Source organism: Scleropages formosus, chromosome 5, assembly GCF_900964775.1.
Source record: "Scleropages formosus chromosome 5, fSclFor1.1, whole genome shotgun sequence".
NCBI classification, from domain to species: domain Eukaryota; kingdom Metazoa; phylum Chordata; class Actinopteri; order Osteoglossiformes; family Osteoglossidae; genus Scleropages; species Scleropages formosus.
Window position 1 is genome coordinate 17,688,626 of NC_041810.1, and position 6,554 is coordinate 17,695,179.

The following is a 6,554-nucleotide window of genomic DNA, read 5'->3' on the forward strand; positions in this document are numbered from 1 at the left end:
TCTTGTGATCGAAGGACCCGGGTTCCAATGGCACCTCCTGCTGTCATGTTTTGAACAAGGTAGTTACTTTGATTTGAATTTCACTAAGAATTACCTGGTTATTTAAACAGGTTGTTTCTTATAAGCTGCTTTAAAGCGAAGTATTAAATTGAATGTAAGACTCAGCTAATATATTATATTTTCAATAGTATCAGCATTAGAGACCAGGGAGGCCATGTGGCCTAATGGATAAGGCGTCTGACTTCGGATCAGAAGATTGCAGGTTCGAATCCTGCCATGGTCAAGGAGTGTGGTGGAGCTTCTTTACCAACATAAATGTGTTCATAGTGTGTGGGCTTATTATTGCAAAGTGAGACTTTACAGTGAACTTGCCAGTTTAAAATAATAAACACCCAGAGCAAAGGAGATATTTGTTTGAGGAGGATAACTTGCTTCACCATGATAGGATCTGAACCTGCAATCTTCTTATGCAAAGTCAGATGCCTTCGCCATTAGTCCACAGGGTCTGCTTGAGGTTTTGTTGATTGTTATTTACACTACATTGATTTACCTTTCCTCAAACACCTCAACTTTTTTCCCTTGCCAGGAGTCATGAAGCTTTATGGAAACCACATGAAAGAAACCATTTGACAGTTAAAAGTTGTACATGGGCCAAATTTGGCCAGAACACAACCCGGTGCTGAAAGGTGAAGTGGCCTGTACCATATGAGACCATCAGATTTAAAGTCTGAATGCTTAAATATCTTTGTCTTTTGTAAATATTTTGGAAATATAGGTGACACACAGTGGACAAAAAGCAAGCCACAGCCATACCGTACAAAACTGATGACTGACCTGGAAGCTCATGGATTTTTTACTTTTGCAAGGGGGTGATGGGTTTTAGCCACAGGACCACAACTCCGGGGGGGGGGGGGGGGGGGGGGGGTTGCCTACAAGATAAATGGGACATGGACTGCTGGACGGTGACTGGAGAATAATGTGGGGCTGCTTTGGTTTATGTCTAGGACTTCCAACCTTCCAGCAGTGCTGTTCATACTGGACAGGAAGTGTGGTTCTTCCAGCTGCTGATGGATATAAATGCGCAATATTTGGATAATTGGAAGTAAGTCGTAGATATGTGCAGTGTTTAATACTGAACTGCAGAAGAGAAAATTATTACTTTTTTAGGTGAAATATGAGACTGTAAAATAACAATCACATGCATCTGAGCTACTGGGCTATGGGTTTGAACTGTGGTTTGTAGCCTGTTCAGTCTAGAGTGGAATTTGCATGTTTTTCCCCATGTTCCTATGAGTGTCCTCCCAAAGCCTAGAAAGGTGTTTCAGAAAAACTGGTGACTGTAAATTGTCTGTTTGTTTCTGTGTGTGTGTGTGTTAACCCTGAGATGAGCTGGTATTCTTTGAGAGTGTGCCCTGCTTCACACCTTATGCTTCCAAAATAAATTCTGGATCACCATAACCTCGTACTGAACAAGTGCTTGTTGATAATGGATGGTTTATTAATTTTATTAATTTATTTATTTATTTAGTGGGGTGCATATTATTCTAATACATATTCCTTCTAATACATAATTATACTTTCCTTTTCCCTAAAACACTATTCAGAGTTTACTTATAAGTTTGATTGGCCCTGCATTTTAATTTGATGAGACCTTCACTTGGTCACCCCTTCTGAAGCCTGTCATTCATCCTGGAAACAGTCCTGGCAAACAAAAACATTGATGGTGCAGACAAAACAGACTTTACTGTGCTCAATGTCTACAGAAGGATTTAGGTCATGGAACGGTTTGCTGAAACATGCTGACAAAAGCTGGTCTCGGCTTGCAAGGTAGTCATTAGGGCAAACCCCGTGAGATGCTTCACTTGAAGTGCAGCAAGGCCGTGTCCTGAGCAGTGGTCCTTCACCGTATTAATCATCCCACTAATTGTGGACTCCTTCCGTGGAGGTCTAGAGGTCAGCCACAGCTTCCAAAAATGCACTTCCAGCATCTTGAACACTTCAGGGAAGGATCATGGGAGCTATTTTAGGGGGATTTGTGATGGTTCCCTTTAATGTGGCTTCAAATGGGAATTCCTTGGAGAAATGTTACTCTGTGAAGAGATTCTGTCAGAACCGTTCTTTCTGTGTTCTGCTGATGAGTCATCTATATTTCTGAAGAATATAAGGTGATATAGTCTACTGTGCCTATTCATATACTATGAGCTTTAGCAGATAATATACAATAGACAATAGTTAGAAAGTCAATAATGAGAAAAAAAAAAAAAACATATTAGAAAATGTAACGCCAGCCCTTTAACATGTTTAACTGAACCAGAAATCTTTATACAGTTCACCCACACATGGCCTGATATACTTAAAAACATTGAATTGCTACAATAGCTTTATTAAAGCTAAAGTAAGCCAACTGGCCACAGAGAAAAGGACCTAAAACTTCCAATAGAAAGTTAAGGGAGAGAAACAACCTCTGGGAGTCCAAATGCCAGTGGGTGCCCACCCCTCCTGTGCATTCTGAATAGAAGAAGACTTTTAAGTAAACTTAATTAGCTATTGCTACAGTTACTAGACACTAATATGTTGATGTCTCAGCTCACAGGTCCTCCATACCATGCAGTCAATGGCTTCCATCAGCATGGAGTGCAGGTGTCATTGCCAGCCTCCTCAGGATGTGGGGGTTGAGTTTAGCAAATATTTTGAAAGGGACAGAAAGAAAGAAAGAAAGAAAGAAAGAAAGAAAGAAAGGCTTATTCTTATTCTTATTCTTAATAATAATAAGGTTAATAAGAAAAATAACACAACCTGTGCCATAATTTAAAGAAATTTTATAAACTTTTGTCATCTTTTTGGAATGTCTTAGATGTTCATGACCACCACTAATTTTTTGCCCTTGTGCTTCATTCATTTGTATTTTTTGTGTTTGCATTTTAATTTTAATTTTTAAAAAAAATTATTTAAAAAAATGAATGCTACGGTGGGCATGGTGGCATTGTGGGTTTGGCCTGTGCCTGCTGCGTGCCAGGTCTGGGGTTGGAGCCTTCCCTGAGGTGCCTTGTGACAGCCTGGTGTCCTGTCCTGGGTGTGTCCCCTCCTGCTTCGGCCTTGCATCCTGTGTTGGCAGGTAAGGCTCCCGCTCGCTGCGACCTCGCTCGGGACAAGAGGTTGTTGACATTGGTTGGTTGGTGAATGCTCAGCTCTGCCTGGCTTCTAATATGTCGCAGAGCATGAGTACCATCATATCTACCAGCAAATAATGTAAACACCAAACAAACGACAAAGGGTGAATTTACATGGCATAATATATAGGGGCAAATTGCTGGCCATATTGAACATATTGAATGCCCCACAGTCTCTCTGAACACAGTATGAAGGTTCAAAGAGTCTCAGAGGAAATTCTTACAGTAACACTTGCAGGTTATGCCAGCTGTAGTGGCTCTCAGCCATGAGCTGCATCCATGTGATATGGTGAGGAATTAAGGGTACCTTGAACTAATTGAGAACCAGCCAGAGAGAATTTGTGGACATCATGGTATGGAGTCACCGTACAGTAGCTCAAAAAATTACCAGAAATGGACAGCAAGGTGTGGTACATGAAGGAGATTCCTTTCTCCAACGCCTGCTTAACCTGTCTTGCAATGTTTCCCAATATGCCAATTACATCTATGGGCAAATCTCAACAAAGAGTGCCAAGGACAAGCTGATTTGGCCATAGCCCCAGGACCCATCCCATCCACACAAAATATTTGTTAAACTCAACCCCCACATCCAGTGGTCAAGTGGTTGCCAAATGCTACAGCAAAGGAACCAGCCAGCAGCTTTTACTAATGATTTATCTGCGGGTGGAGCACGAGCCCATGATGCAACGGGACCTGCTGTCGGTTGGTTTTTTTCTCCGCAGGGAGTCAGAGAACAGTGCTGGCTCGCCCCTTCGTCTTTGTTCTCTCGACGTTGCATCGGCACTTTGAAGGCTTCTACACGCGGCGTGTCTCAGATCTTGGACCAGGCGAAGAGGCAGCCCCCCCGCCGTGTAGAAGGCGGTGCCCCAGAGAGCCCCTCGGCCCATCCGCGGGCGATCGCATTCCAGCAGCCCCGCGCGATACTCCACATACTGTACATATCAACAGAAATCGCTGCATGAATTACAGCAAGTGCCGACAGTGAGCGAGCGCAGTCTTGAAAGGACTTGAAAGGGATGAGTAAATGTTCAGCGAGCTGTCCTTTCCAGCAAGGTATGAAAATAACTTGACAAACACTGATAAAACGTGTTACTGACAGTTACCGGCATATCCATGAAGGTCTGCCGGGATTCGACCACATGAAGTTCCCTGTGCAAAACTGGAGACACAGGAATCTTGATATGTTGCAGCTGATCTGTGTGTGTATAACAGGATACACAATAAATCATCCTTACACACACAATGGCAAATCAACGGTACATTAAAATGAAACAAATTCCAAAGCCGTGTTCTAACTTCATCTGCAGCTTGGGAAAGATTTACTCCACAGTTAAACAATTACTTCTATCCAGTAAAGAAACAGTGCAGATTGAACCAGGTTTCATTCAGTCTATGATAACTGAAATGGAATGCTAGTACAGCGCTTGGACAGGAAGTTAGCGCTGCTGCTAAAGCGACATCACAGCAGATTAAACTGTGTTTTTCCAGGTTTTCCGATTAAGTGGACACACATGTTTATAATCCCCTCCGCTTCCTCCCTCTGTTTAACGATTTCCTTGGAATATTGGTACTCCTGAAAATGTGTTTCAGCCCTGCAAGGAATGTGCTTTAATTGCCAGTCTTGGCAGTAGAAACTCACGCTCCATTAGATCTTACCAAAACACAGAGAACACCCCGATCCGCCGCCACCCCATCCACCCAGCTAGGGGCAATTGAAGAAATTTGCCAACAGTTTTTTCATGGGATTAAAAGGAGTCAATAATTGGTGTTGATAACAGCAGAAGCTCACGCATCCTAAGCAGCAAAAGGTAATGAAAAAAAGAGGTTCTTCCCAGTGGAAAACGAGACATACGGGCTGCTGGGGAAGCAGGGCAACACAGCGCAACACTGGGATGGGACACGGTCCCAAATTTGCGTGAAACAGGCCACAGCTGCGTTGTCAGTCAACTGAAGAATTTTCTTTTTAATCAAACAACGATAATAAATCTGTTGACCTGCTGCTGACAAATTGATTTGGAAACCAATCAGACGTGCTGTTGCTACGGAGATTGTCTACGGCATTAGGCTCGGGCCAAACTCTGACAGCAACCAAAAGAAAAGGTATCCGTAGCTGGTCTGATGACCGTATCAAAAGGTATCCTTCGTGTATTCCTTTGTCAGTTTGTCTAAATGTGACCGCAAAGTCTATGTAAACTATGTTGCACAACATAATTTTGCCCAATTTTTTGAGCTTTTTTAGCTCGCCAGCCCAAATTGCGGAGCTTACGGTCAGAGATTTTTATGAAATGTGCTGTATACTTTGTGCCAAACTGTGTCTGTGACTTTCTTTGTACTTTTAAGAAATATAAGTGTGTGTGACAAAAAGTTCAGAGACCACCCAATGGAGTGTGGATATGTACTTTGGATCCTGTTGCGTCTGCATTTGCTATTAGGGCTGGAAGTGCTAATTATGCCTATCCGATGTCAGGCCTTTTTGCGTGTGGAGTGGACAGTGAGACACGAACCTGAGAGACACGTTTCAGCAGTTCTTGGAAAGGGCAACCACCACTTGCACGCCATTCACAGCCCTGTAGACCTGAACTGCTCGTAACACCACTCATTCTGCATCACTAATGTGCTGCACTTCCTTGACTCCTCACGCAATCGGGAGAAATGATATATGGAGGGCGGGGTAGGGCAATGGGGACGACGATTTGAATGGCTGTCGTGGCAATGGCAGCGGATGGTCATTCAGAGTTTGACTTTTCTCCCCCCACCGAAACAGGTGCCACAGAAGACATTTCCGCTTCATCTAAAAAAAGGGGAACATGTTTATTTTGTCGACATGTGGTTGTCTTATACTTGGATGTACACAGCTGGGTTGTCTGTCATTCGTTATTGCATTTTTCTATTATTTATTGTTTTTATTGTTGTTATTATTACTGTAGTCACTATTGTCGTTGCTAACATTGCACGTGACCTTTCTGAGCTTAGTGCTTTTGATGCCACACTATCCCAGAAGTAGCAAACACTATATCCCTTAGAAGTCTTCTAACAAGTGATAACTTGATGTAATTTAAAAATATAAAATATAATATTATAAATAAATATAGATATTCATTGAGTCATTGACTGACTGATTTCCCATAGTGATGGAGGCAGCTTCTTCAGGGTCAGCAGCTGATCCTTCATGTGAACAAGGCTCAGCCCTCGGTGGGATAAGGTATCCAGCAAAAACACAATAGAACAATTAAAAAAAAAACTCGACAGCTGCTCCGTATTCATTAAAGCACTTAAGTAGACCCTATAACACTCAGCTATTGCAGCAAGTAGCCAGCTCACATAGTAACAAAAGAAGTAATTTTGCCCTTGAGTTTGAGTACTACTGCTAATAACAAAACGTAG

General features: G+C 42.5%; 1 non-coding gene across 1 annotated transcript; it reads left to right on the forward strand.

Annotated features, from left to right (window-relative positions):
- The first annotated feature begins 210 nt into the window (after window positions 1-210).
- Window positions 211-283, forward strand: trnar-ucg (transfer RNA arginine (anticodon UCG)). Its single transcript has one exon. It is a non-coding gene; the product is annotated as a tRNA-Arg (tRNA).
- Window positions 284-6,554: the final 6,271 nt, after the last annotated feature.